Source organism: Phodopus roborovskii, unplaced genomic scaffold (genome assembly GCF_943737965.1).
Source record: "Phodopus roborovskii unplaced genomic scaffold, PHOROB, whole genome shotgun sequence".
NCBI lineage: Eukaryota > Metazoa > Chordata > Mammalia > Rodentia > Cricetidae > Phodopus > Phodopus roborovskii.
The window spans coordinates 998048-1012609 of NW_026126559.1; positions in this window are offsets into that span (position 1 = coordinate 998048).

Consider the following 14562-nt stretch of genomic DNA (forward strand, 5'->3'; position numbering starts at 1 on the left):
TCAAAGCATAGAGACAAAGATTCGAAACATTGAAAATGATAGAATTCAAAGCATAGAAAATATAGAAAGAAAGATTCAGAATATTGAAGATGGCGTTGGCGAGCTGAAAGGTATAATTTGTTTAATGTCAGATACTTCAATAACCAGAACAGAAACAATGCAATGCATTAACAAACTAGCAGAAACAGCCCACTCCTGGTCGGAGGAAGCTACTAATAAGTTTAAAAAACTGGAACATCAGATAGAAAGACTAGATGACAGAATCTCTTCCATGTCTGAGGATAATGACAAGCTAGCAGATAGAACATTGTTTCTGGAAGGCAGTTTACACGCCATTCAGATAATATCTAAGGATGATAAGATTAAAAACATGGAATCATTTGTAGTTGGAGAAAGTAAGAAACTGACTGATACAATGAAGTCTCTAGAAAGTTATTTGATTCAAGAAGTTCAGACACTCAAAGAAACAATGGTGAATAGATTTCAGGCTTTAGAAGACCTTCAGTCTGATACATCAGAAGAAGAACTACAGGTAACAAGGCATGAAAAAGATTTAAAATTTTCCACACCATTTAGGGTCAGGGGAGCTTTCCCTGTATCTATTCATGAAAAGCCAGCAACGAAGAAACATCCAAAAGGTGTCGTTGCATATCAGTGGGAACCAATACGTATGAAAGATTTAAAAGGTATAAAGGAAGCAGTAGTCTCTTATGGCATGCATTCACCTTATGTGAAGCAATTAGTAGAATCATGGGCATGGAATAACAAGGTAACCCCTAAGGATTGGGATCAATTAATATCAGCTGTCCTTGGAAAGCGCCTCTCAAATAGAATGGAGGGCTTTATGGAGAGAGGAAGCAAAAGCTCTTGAACTTCAGGGCTTAAAGAAAGGGTATAAAGCTCCCCAAGATAAAATTCTTGGTGAGGGTCTCTATGCTGACCCAGAAACCCAAGCTGCCTATGATGAACACATCTTGTCTCTATGCAGTACAGCAGCTTTGAATGCTTGGGATAAGGTTCATGAATTAGGAGAGAGGATAGAACCCTATACCAAGATAAAGCAAGGACCTAGAGAACGTTTTAGTATCTTTCTAGAAAGATTATCTAGGGCAGTACAATTAGAGATAGCAGACATAGATGCTAGGCGAATACTCATAGAATCTTTAGCTTATACGAATGCGAATCCTCAATGCAAACAGGTGCTTTGGCCTTTAAAAATGCGATCAGCACCCTTGGATGAATGGGTCCTATATACAGGCAACATTGAGTATAATGACAACAAGACTGAAGCATGGATAGGAGAAGCCATATCTAAAGGTCAGAGAAGATATCAAGATAACAGAGTTCCTTACTATGGTGACTTAGAAGCTTGGGTAGGAGAAGCCATCCCCAAAGGTTTGAAAAGATATCATAATGTCAGATGTTATAACTGTGGTAAGATAGGACATCTAAAAAGAAATTGTAGGCAAAGCTTCCCTAGAAGTAACACCCCCAGGAATGAATCAAACAGAAGGCCTCAGCCTCCTGGGTTATGTAGAAGGTGTGGCAAAGGCAGACACTGGACAAATGAGTGTAGATCGACCAGAGACAAGCAAGGAAACCCTTTACCATCGGGAAACTCCTTGGGGGGCCTCTCGAAGGCCCCCACGTCACAGGTGGTTCGAACATTCCCAGTCACAGTGGAAGACAATCTCCCACAGGACAATTAGAAAATTCTGTGCCTATTATAAAAACTCATACTGCTCTGGATGACGAACTAGTGACGGAAGTTGAATCAAACATGACAGAAGGAAATGAAAAACGTATATTTTGGCAAACTGCTATAAATAGTCATAGGCCTAGATTGATAGTTAAGATGAATAATAGACTGTTTGAGGGTCTGGTGGACACTGGAGCTGATGTAACTATCATATCTAATAAATCTTGGCCTCAAAGATGGCCCCTGCATGAGGTAAATGTTCAATTCTTAGGGATTGGAACCCTGGCTCAGGTAAAACAAAGCACGAGATGGATTGACTGTATAGGACCAGAAGGACAGAGAGGGAGGTTGAGACCATATGTGGCTGATGTAGTGATAAATTTATGGGGTCGTGATCTATTACAGCAATGGAATACACAGATTAACATTCCTCCTGTATTAGATAGGAACCATAGACGACCTCATGATTGTGGAAAGAATACTGTTAAGTACTATACAAGACAGAGACCAAATATCCAGGCAGTACAAAAACAAAATACAAATGCTGAACAAACAGAGGAACCAAAAGCCCTACCTTTAAAATGGCTAACAGAGGAACCTGTCTGGGTAGGACAATGGCCTATGACCTCTGAGAAGTTAGAAGCTTTAGAAAGCCTGGTTCAGGAACAGCTAAATGCTGGACATATTGAGGAATCAACCAGCCCTTGGAATTCTCCTGTATTTGTGATCAAAAAGAAATCTGGTAAATGGAGAATGCTTACAGACCTGAGAGCCATCAATAAAGTTATCCAGCCAATGGGCTCTCTACAGCCTGGAATGCCCTTGCCTTCTTTGATACCCAAAGAATGGCCTATTATAGTTATTGATTTAAAGGATTGCTTCTTCACTATACCTTTACAAGAACAAGACAAAGAGAAATTTGCCTTCACGGTACCTAATTATAACAATTCTCAACCGGTGAAGAGATATCAATGGAAGGTTTTGCCACAGGGAATGCTAAATAGCCCCACCCTGTGCCAATATTTCGTACAAAAGCCGTTAGAAATAATTAGTAAACAGTTTCCACAATCCATAATCTATCATTACATGGATGATATATTGTTAGCTGACTCTAAAGGAGAAATATTAGAAAAAATGTTTGAGAAAGTAAAGGAAGTTTTACCTCGCTGGGGATTACAAATTGCACCTGAAAAAATACAAAAAGGAGAGTCTATCAACTACTTAGGATATAAAATAGGTCTACAGAAAATTAGACCACAAAAAGTACAGATCAGAAGAGATCGCTACCAGACTCTTAATGATCTTCAAAAATTACTAGGAGAGATTTCTCAACTGCAAACCATAATTGGAGTAGAAGGGCATGATTTGAAAAACTTGAAAATGGCCCTAAAAGGAGATAAGGACTTGAATAGTCCACGAATACTATCAGCTGAAGCTGAGAAGGAATTAGAATGGGTAGAAAAGAGGATACTAGAAGCACATGTGGACCGTGTGGATCCAAACCTAGACTGTATTCTGGTTATATTACCATCTAGAGAATATCCTTCAGGGATTTTGATGCAGAGAGAAGATATCATATTAGAATGGATATTCCTACCACATAAACAGAATAAAAAACTGAAAACATATATAGAAAAGATCTCTGACTTGATTATAAAAGGTAAATTAAGACTTCGTCAGCTAATAGGAAGGGACCCAGCAGAAATTATAGTACCTTTAACTAATGAGGAAATTTCTTCCTTATGGAAAGATAACGAATATTGGCAGAGAGCTTGCAGTAACTTTTTGGGAACAATTAGCAACAACTATCCCAAAACTGAGAGAATCAAATTCATAAAGAAAACGATTTGGATTCTTCCACGCATTGTAAGAAAAACACCTATTTCTGGAGTTCATACATTCTACACTGATGCAAATAAATCAGGTAAGGCAGGATATAAATCAGGAAATATTAGTAAAGTGGTTCAAAGCCCTTACAATTCTGTACAAAAGGCAGAATTGTATGCCATTCTCATGGTACTTATGGATTTTAAAGAACCCCTCAATATAGTTACTGACTCTCAATATGCAGAGAGAGTCGTTTTACACATTGAGACTGCAGAATTTATTCCTGACAATACAGAATTAACTTCATTGTTTATACAGTTACAAGATACTATCAGAAAGAGGACTCATCCTATATATATAACACACATCAGATCCCATACGGGTCTGCCAGGTCCTCTAGCACAAGGCAATGATGAAATTGATCGTTTATTGATAGGAAGTGTGCTAGAAGCCTCAGAGTTTCATAAGAAACACCACGTGAACAGCAAAGGTTTAAAAAAGGATTTTTCTATCACTTGGGAACAAGCCAAGGAAATAGTAAGGAAATGTCCTACTTGCTCATTCTATAACCAAACTCCTTTACCACCAGGCAGTAACCCTAAAGGTATAAATAGGAATGAAATATGGCAAATGGATGTGTTTCATTTTGCAGAATTTGGAAAATTAAAATATGTACATCACACTATAGATACATTTTCAGGGTTTCAGTGGGCTACTGCTCTGAGCTCTGAAAAGGCTGATTCTGTTATAACGCACCTTTTAGAGGTAATGGCCATTATGGGCATACCTGCACAAATAAAAACTGACAATGCTCCAGCATATGTCTCCAGCAAATTGAAACAGTTTTTTGAGTATTACAAGATAAAGCACATAACTGGTATACCACACAATCCTACAGGACAAGCAGTGGTTGAGAGATCCAATCGTACTTTAAAAGAAATGCTCCATAAACAGGCAGGAGGAACCAAAACACCCAAACACAGATTACATAATGCTTTATTAACATTAAACTTTCTTAATGCTGATGAAAAAGGAAAAACAGCTGCAGAAAGACACTGGACAATAGAAAAAACTTCTGAACTAAATCAGCCAGTGTATTTCAAGGATGTACTGACCTCAGAATGGAAAGCAGGATATGTGTTACGTTGGGGTAGGGGTTTTGCATTTGTATCTACAGGAGAAGAAAAACTATGGATACCATCTAAGTTAATCAAGATCCGAGTTGAACAAGAGAAGCATCTTAATGAAGAGAAATGACAAGTCATCCAACAAACTAGGTCCTATGAGGTGTGCGGAGGCCTCTCAAAGGTAGGGGAAGTGTTCTGTTCTTGTTTTTACAGGAAAACAGAGAAAACCTATCATCAAACAGCCAAAAGACACTGAACATGTAGGTGCCTACAGAAGAGAAGACAGCTCTTCAGAAACAATCACTTAAGGAAGCAGAATCTGATATATGGTAAAAAAAAAAAAAAAAAAAAAAAAAAATTTAATTGTAGTAAACTATTTCTATATAGAAATCTATTTCTCTCTATTATCTAGTATTCCTGAAGTCCCAAATTTTGTAAACCAATGCTGGCTTTGGAGTTGGATTTGGCTTTCCTTCTCTAAATTCAAGCATGTTGTTAAGATTAAATTCATGGTTTCTGCCTTAAATCAAGAAGCCAATTGGTGTAAGGCAGAAGAAACAAAATCTGGGGACTCATATCTTATGCAATTTTCTCTCTGAAATCCTAATTTTCTCACATACTTTTAATGCTTATTGTTGTCTTTCCCTAATGCATACCTTAAAACTTGAAAATTTTACTTTAATATTGATGTGTAACTTTTCCACAAGGAATAATAACGATTCCTAACAGCAGTCTTTGAACTTTCCGGAAAGAAGATGGGGCCCCACATCATCATTTCCACTTGACTCAACCTGATGCATCGGAACTACAAACATCACCCTAAAACCGGTTTGAGACTGTTTTGCTCGAGACAACTCATGACTAGCTAGCTGTAATGGTGCACCTTTTTATTACACCCTGGCCAGTTTCAAATAGAACTACAGTCAAGAATTTTCTGCCACACAGTGACTAACTACATATGTCACAGCCAGTTCTGTTGAGAAATTTGGTTGCTAAAAATTTTCTTCCTACAGGATCCATTGGAGCAATCATCGTCCCATTTCAGCAGGAAGTAATCTTAATATGACTACGCCCCCTTTCCCTACCCTTGGAAATTTGGGATAATAGTCATCGTCTTTGGGTTGGTTTTAGTTATTTGGGATTGGGTGATGCTTACACTCGGGTTTATCTTTTAGACAGGAATAGGGAATGGTGGGTAAAGGTATGGTTTAGATGGGATATAAGTAGATTAGCCTATTTCCTTGAGAATTTGAGTATGAATGAGATAGTATTTTACAGCTTACATTGTTATGTATTCCTATGTGGTAAGCTATGTAAAATTAAGTTTATATTTTGTTATATTGTGTTAAATGTTTCCACTTATAATATTTATGCACATTATTTTTACCATATTCTATGTATGTATACTTTTCTTGTGTTCAAGACATTTTGTATATTGATACAATTTGGGATATTTATCTTGCTGCCCTTTATAGTTCTACCTCTTGTCTTGACACTTATACTCTACCTCTATTTTAGGGATTTACATGTAGGTATATGTAAATAGTTAAACAATATAAGTATTTGTTCCTGCTTTACTCAGGAAAGTTTTAATCAGTCTTTTTAGCTAAGTTCCCGAGTATTACAGATTATCTTCACTCACATTTCCTGTACCTATGAGATTAGTCAGATATAGATGCTTAATCTTCAATCCTTCATAGACATGCAGAACATGGCATTTAAATGTTTTAATATTAGTACTCCTTTGACATGAGACACTGTTGCTCCTGACAGCACCGTGCATTTTCCCGAAAATATGTTGGACACTGTTGTTGCTCCTGCTGGAGTTCAATCTCGCCTCAGCTAATGGCCTGTTGGGCATAGAATTGCCCCCACCTTGACCACTGATTTGGACATGCAGTCCTATGTGCTTGCAGGAGACAAATATAGAAGACTGCTTGACCTTGCCAAGTCAGGGTAAGACAGCCATTCTATTTCCCTGCTGTTGTTGTGGTCTGTCAAGTTCTCTTGGCCTTAGCCAAATCTGGGTGTACCAACGTCGCTGTGAGACCTAGGGTGACTGTTCAGGTGGCTTGCTGTTTCTGTCCTTGCTGCACCGTTTTGGAAGTTGTCCATCCGCATTTCCTGTCTACTCTAGTATTGTTATTTTCCTTCTCAGGTCTTGATGAGGTTGAAGATTAAACTATCACAACTATTATTCTCTCTTCCTAGTTAGATATATTAGGTACTAGACTTACGTTTTCCAGCTTAGGACAACTCTATTGTAAACTCCATTATGCCCTCACCCTAGGACTAGATATGTAGGTCATTTTGTTCTCGATTTTCCTTTTCTTAGAGCACACTTGTTATTCACTGTTTTGTATATAGTTTTGTATTAAGCCTAAATCTTTTCTTTAGACTAAAAGGGGAATTGTAGTGAGGTAGTCCTTCTGTAGCACTGACCACGCCCATTGGGGGGTGGAGCTATGGCGGAGGTGACCTGAGGAAGGAGGTCGGAGGGGGCCAGGAAGGCGCTCTTTTTCTGGCGTGACTCGGACAGGAGAGGATCGGGTTGAATTTCCTGGTGTTCATCTGTCTAGGTTGTAAGTTATTTCTCCCTGAATAAACATCTATTCGGCCTATTTGTTTATCCTGACCCTTATTTACCGCAATAGATACCACCCATCATCTGTCCTCTCAAGGCATCAGGAATGCATGTGGTGCACAGACACATGTTCAAGCCAGACATCTATGCATATAGAAAAAATAAAAGCACTAAAATAATGAGGTAAGGAGAACAACCACCTGTGCTATTCCCAGTTCTTTCTTCCCTAAGGAAGCTGAGAAAGTGTGGTTCTGTTCCTTCCTCGGGATCATTGGTGCATTGGCCAGTGAAGGTGGAGGGAGCAGATGTGGGTGACATGGTTCAGGCACCTGTAGATACAACAAAGAATGCCCTTCTGGAGATGACTTTGCTATATCAGCTCAGCTTTATTCTAGAGAACAGGAAATATGTGGGCTTGGGGAGCATGGGAACAAACCCTAATTTTGCATTAAGTGGAGCACGTCCATTACAAGGCTTCTTATGTGGCAGCAGGGTGCCATAGCAGAACTCCTAGTGTCAGTCTTAGTTACCATATGTGCAGTAGGGGAAGCTTTTAGCAGGAAACTGCCAAGAGTCACCCCAGAGAAAAATAAGGCATCCAGGGTTAGAGACAGCTTTCAAATAAGGTCAGTTCTCTGGGCCCAGAGACATTCTCCATATAAGGGAGAGCAAGAAGTCTCGCTGGGGGAAAGGGAATACCCATGTCACCAAGCTTTGGACAAAGCATCAAGGCCATGACAGACGGTGACTCCTGACCAGCAAGGCCTTTTAACAAGCAAGCATCAGGCATATATATATCTGAACCACCTAGCCATACCTATAAAGAAGAACCACTGTACTAAACACCAAATGCTAATATAACTAGAATCTGTTTGCACTGGTGGGCTAGACCAGAGTGAAAGTCCTGACTCTGACATGAACTTGGTAATAATCAGAAACCTTTGTAGAATTCTGGGTAAGCTTGAAGCATACTACTTATCAATTTTTTTTTTTACTTCTTATATTCTTAGTTTTCCAGCAAAGTTTACTCATATATTTTTAGATATTGACTTGACTAAAAGCCATATAGCTAGAAACTGACAAAAAAAATACTCTATCCTGATATTGCTAGTTCAAATTGGGTGCTCACTACAGTATGTTCACATCTAAGGTTCACAGATGTTCGCTCAGCTCTTATCTCAGGAGAAAAGATGATCTGGATTTAGAAGCTGTATTTTTAAAAAGAATGGAAGAGAAGACATAAAGAAAAGAAGGAAGTGGGGGAATGAGGGAGATATAGAAGGTGATAGAAGAGATAGAAAGATGATTAATAGATCGATGATAGATAGATGATAGATAGATAGATGATAGATAGATGATAGATAGATAGATAGATAGATAGATAGATAGATAGATAGATGAAAAAAGGAAAACACCATCCTGTCCTCTGTTTTTGGCTGGTTGAGCTATTTATAATGATTCTTGTACTATTTTCTAACCTTAGGAGAATTTTAGTCTCTGAATACTCTGGCATTTTTTCCTGAAATCTCCAAAATAAATGTAACAATAGCAACAAAAATGATTTTACCTCTTTAGTATGCAAAGTGAAGAGAAGTTCACCTAGGTGCATAAAGCTTGGGACTGGGCAAACATTTGTATGGCTACCTGAATCTAGCTGTGTGGTGATTTGCTTGTGAGATCATTACAATAAAGTGATTTTTAAAGTGGTAACTTTTCTCCTGTGAATGATCCTAAAATTGATTATTCTTAATATATGTGGGAGAGGAACAAATGGAAAAGTATTTTCTACACTTTTTAATTGTGAGAACTGGGGCAAGGAGTTACGGGAGTTATGTCACACTGTACAGTGGAAATTATCATGCTTACCAGAGCTCCCTCTCTGCTTGCTGCACTTCCATCCCATTGCTTCCATTGCTAGCTGCTGGTGACTCAGTATCAGGCTTGTGCTGATGGGAGTCATGGCATCTGGAGGCCTGCGAGATCATGAACTTTATCACCCTGGACTACCCCAAAGCAGTGACTGGAGTCAGGATACAAACTGCTTCCTTTCCTCAAGTGAAACACCTCCATGATTCCCTTAGCAGCTGAAACATCCAGTTTGACAGAGTGGGGACACTCACAGATTTTGGTCTCCCATGGTCACCCCCACCAGAACAGCTATAAAGCTGAACAAGACAATTAAAAATGATCGTTCTGATATTACTCTAAAATTTGACCAAAAGATCTCATAATATGGTATTAATGCAATGTGAATGGGCTGCTTCTCACTCCACCCCTCCCACCTACTCATCACCCCCCCCCCCACACACACACATCCCTACATAAATACACAATCCATCTCTGTTGGAGCACTGCTTTACCCACATCCAGAAGGCCGTGAAAACCATAGCTTTGCCTGTGCTGCTAGAGAGGGTTCATTTGATCTAAAATGTTCTCAGCTTAAAGGGACTACAATCATGGTGGCAAGCAAACAGAGGGAAATAGTGGAGATCAGAGTCCTATATGGAATGAGTGGTAGGCCTAGCCAGGGAATTAAATCTGAAAGGGTACAACCTAAGACCATTGATAAGGTCAAAGCATATACCAGACAGACTGTAGGCTTTGTGCATATACAGCACGGACAGGAGCAAATTCAACCCATCCATCTCATTTCGGGCTAATGGAACTTGAATGGCAAGAAATTACACCAGAAACTAAAAGTCAGATCAAACTTAAGTGTAGCCTTGTTCTGGTTGGCCTTAATTGTCACCTTGACATGGCCTAGAGTCATCTAAGCAGAAAATCTTCAATTGAGTATCTTAGAAGAGATTGACCTATGGGCACATCTGTGGAGGATTTCACTGGTTGATATTTGATGTGGAAGAGATCAGCCTGCTGTGAGTAGCACCATCCCTCAGCAGGTGGTTCTGAGCTATATAAGAAAACTAGCTAAGCATGAGCCTATGAGCTAGCCAGCAAGCAGCCTTCCTCCATCGTCTCTGCTTCAATGTCCGGCCCCAGCTTCCGGACTGTGGCTTAGGAGTAAAAAAACAAATGAAACAAACACTTACCTCTCTTGAGTTGATTTTGGTCACTGTTTTATCATGTAACAAAAAGGAAAGTAGTCCTGAAGTCCAAACATCCATCATCAGTTGATAGAAATTCTGCTTGTTTGAAGTATTTAAGCACACTCTGACCAATATGTAACTGATCACTAAACTACACAAAAATAGGAACAACCTTAGAAGCCCAAGGCTAAAAATATAAATTAGGGGAAAAGAACTGAGAGGAAACCTCAGTGGCCACATATTACAGGGAATATGGGCTTCTCTGGTTTAGTTTTGGAAAGTTATCAAAACAAGAAACAACCAATGTCAACAGAAAAACATTCAGAATCCAGAGTTACTGCAGTAAGTAAAACATTGGGTATTCAGCAGCAGATCGTGAGACATGCAAAGAAATAAGAAGGCATGGGCATATTTAGAAGCAAATCAATAGAAATGATGCATGTTCCAAGATGCTGAGGCTAGCAGTGACTTCAAAGAAACTGTTAAATATGCTCGAAGAACTAAACGGAGCCATAGTGAGTAAGGAAGCTGTTACAGTAACTCAGTGAATGAAAAGTTTTGTTTTTTTTTAAATCTTTTAAAAATAAAAATTCTGCAGCTGAAGTTTCAATAACTGAGCATTTTATGTAGATGCTCAACAGCAGATTTTAGATGAAAAAATAACCAGAAAACTTGAAGATAGGCAGTAGAAGGCAGGCAGGTGAAAGGACAGAAAGGTATAAAACAATGAACAGAAATTCAAAGACAAATGGGAAATAATCTGCTTGCAAGCATATATGTAATACAAGTTCCAGAAGAAGCAGACAAACAGGGATAGGCAAGGATCTGAGAAAAAAAAAACATACACATTAAAAATTCAATGTGAGTTGGAATACCGATATACAGAGCACAACAGTCCAATGAACTCTAAATGAATGAACACAAGGAGATCCACAACTAGGTATGTTAAAATCACACAGAAATTCTCAAAAGTGTCATCAATTGAAACTGACTCTTCACAGGGTAAAATGAACTACTTATACCACTGCTTCTCAATCCTCCCAATGCTGTAACCCTTTAATATAGTTCCTCATATTGTGGTGGCCCCCAGCCATAAAATTATTTTATTGCTACTTCATAACTGTAACTTTGGTACTGTTATGAATTGTAATGCTAAATCTGATATGCAGGATATCTGATATGGGACCTCCAAAGAGGTTGGGGCCCACAGGTTGAGAACCACTGCTTTATATAGACCTATAACAAAAGAAGAAATGTAACCAATCCCATGGTAAATAATAAAAACAAAAACAAAAGAAATTAAACCCAAGGCAAGCAGAAAATAACTGGAATTCAAACAACTAAAATAAGGGAAAACACTTAAAATAGACTAAAGAAAGAAAAAATTTTTACCATATATATATATATATATGTATATATATATATAATTTTTTCTTATTTTAAATATCAACCCCAGTTCCCTCTTTTGCTATTTTTTTTCTCTTGTCTATTCCTCCCCATCTTCCTAGTCCCACGTGCTTTCTTCTCCTCCCCTTCTCTTTCTCCTAGCTCCCTTTCTACTCACAGAAAAAAATGTTTTTCAAAAGGATAACCAATATAATCTTACATAACTTGATCAAGAAAATGAGAGTGGGCTCGAATTAACAATTTAAACATAGCAGAAAATATGCATAAGTTAGTAGAAATGTTATGCACAAGTTAAGGAAATGTTATGTACAGCTAACTGTACGTCAACAGCCTAGACTTCTGAGATGGAATGAACAAATCCTTATGAATGCAGGATTTCTAAAGCTGTCTCAGGAAGAAAAAAAGAAAACTTGGGAGAGTAAGCATGGAATTTCAATTATTTATTTAAAATATCCCTATTAAAGAAAAGCACAAATTCAACCAAATATTTGAAGAAGTAATACCAACCCTTCTTGAAACCTGTCATAAGATAAAGAAATGGACATATCCAGATCATGCCAAGAAACTGATACTGTATTTGACTAAGGGATATCTAAAGAAAATCAAGGATAGATAGCTTACTTGTTTAAAGTGTGCTTACCTTTCATGAGAACTTGAGTTCAATCCTAAAGGACCTAAAAATGTCAGTCATGGTGCCCTGGGAAAGTGGAGACAAGAGGATCTTTGGGGCTTACTGACCAGAGGGTCTTGCCTAACTGGTGAGCTCCAACTGGGAGATCCTGTCCACAAAGGAGGTGAGTGATAATTCCTGAGGATGACATCTGATGCTGTCCTCTGATCTCTATGTACACATACACACAAAGAGAGAGAGAAAGAGAGAGATGCATTTGCATACCTGTATGCATGAACACACACATACATACCACATACATACACACACAAAAAGAAAAAAAAATCAACATTCATTATGATCATAAACACTCAAGATCCTTAATTACAAGCTAATTTTAACAACAAACAATAATTTCATTGTGCGATGTGAGAGACTTTTCCCAGAAATGCAAGGTACTTGATTTGATAGCTAAATCTCCGCTACTATGATATGCTATGTTAGTCACAGAATGAACAGAAATGATCTAATCATGTCAGAAGACACAGGAAAGCATTTGAACTGTTTTCTGGTGAATGTCGCCTATGGTATTCTGATATGACACTGGAGAGTATGAGGCTAAAAACGGAGGATCTCGTTGGAGCAAATTGATCACCTGGATCTGAAAGACAGAAAGTGACAAATATTCTTATTTATGATGACAATGTCGACTTGGAGTAATCAAGGGAGTTGGGATGTATATCAGCATTTGAGTCTGGCTGTCCTTAACTTTCAGTCACAAAAGATCTTCCCCTCTTCACTGATTTCAGAGTGCAAGCAAACCTTTCTGACTTTCACTAATAAGCCGAAACTATACAAGATCTCTGGCAGAAAAATCGGTTTTTATCATTCCAACACATTTGAAGTCTTTAAAGCCTGTACATCTGGTATTATGACATCATAAATTATATCTAGGTTGTGATGCAATTAGTGGAATTGTAAATTTCTGTCACCAGTGATTTAACTTACTCCATGCTTTGGGAACTTACAGCCAGGAAGTCTCGGATTCTGGATCTATATAACGATTGTAATAATAGTGCCTGTCTGAATGAACAATGAGGAACATAACACAGAAGATACATGGAAAGTTCATAATACCTATTTGGCCCTAGTAAGAATTAAATCAATTTTAGTTGTTTTATGATTAGATGCCATTATTACATTTAGATATTTTATTATTAGATGTCTTAGTCTTTGACTATTAAAAGTATCAAGTGAACTTCCTCAGGCTTCATGTTCTGTTTTGAACATTTTATTCCCAAATCCATCTCTTTGTCTCCATTCACTAAGAAGCCTACACCAAACTGCACAAATTACCTTACCTGGATGGCATGTGACATAACTGCATAGGAAATACTGTGGCATCAATAAAATTAAACTGTTTCTTATACAGTATTTTATATTCAGCAAATGTAATTAAAGTGATTTAAAGATAGCATGCATTTTTGACAGTTGTCTCCTAGGGTGCTTGATATGTTATTAAAATATGTTTCATTTTATCTATTGGAAATTCAAGAGGAATGCTCTTTGCAATTCAAAAGAGACAAAAACCTCAGAATAAAAAATTCATTTTCAATCCCTGCAGAGTTCATTATGAACAACACAGGACTAGAAATTAAAACATTTAAGCACATTTAATAAGGTTCTATAATGAAATGACATTTATGTTCAGCAAGATCTTCTGCTTTCTCTTCTTCTTTTATGTCTCTAAGTTCCATGGTTAGGGAAAAAGTGAATGGCTGATGTGAATTAATTGGTTAATTATGATTAGATTCACCAGCAAAGTAAAGAATTAAAGCAATTAACTAAATTATTAAAGTTTAGAAGACCCCCCCTTAGTATCTTGACATTCCTGTTAAAGCAGCTTATAATTGTGTTAATTGAGATGTTTATGATCATGAGCTTGTGCATTTTTGGAAAATAAAACTGGGATATTTCAGCAAACATCAGCTAGCCAGTAGAGGAAATTAAGGCCAATGAGTTAAAAAGTTACTTAAACTTTTAGCTTTCTTATCCTCACACCATATACTGTATTTCAAGCAAGTTGTATAGAAGGAATAGAAATGTGCATATTTATAATGTACCTTTGTCTATTCATGCATGGAATCAGCTTAAGATTATTCACCAATTAAATTGCACTATTTGTTTCAATTCTGCTTAAAATATATTTTAATTTAAAGAATACATTATGCATTTAATATGGCTGTTAGGGTCATGTGTGG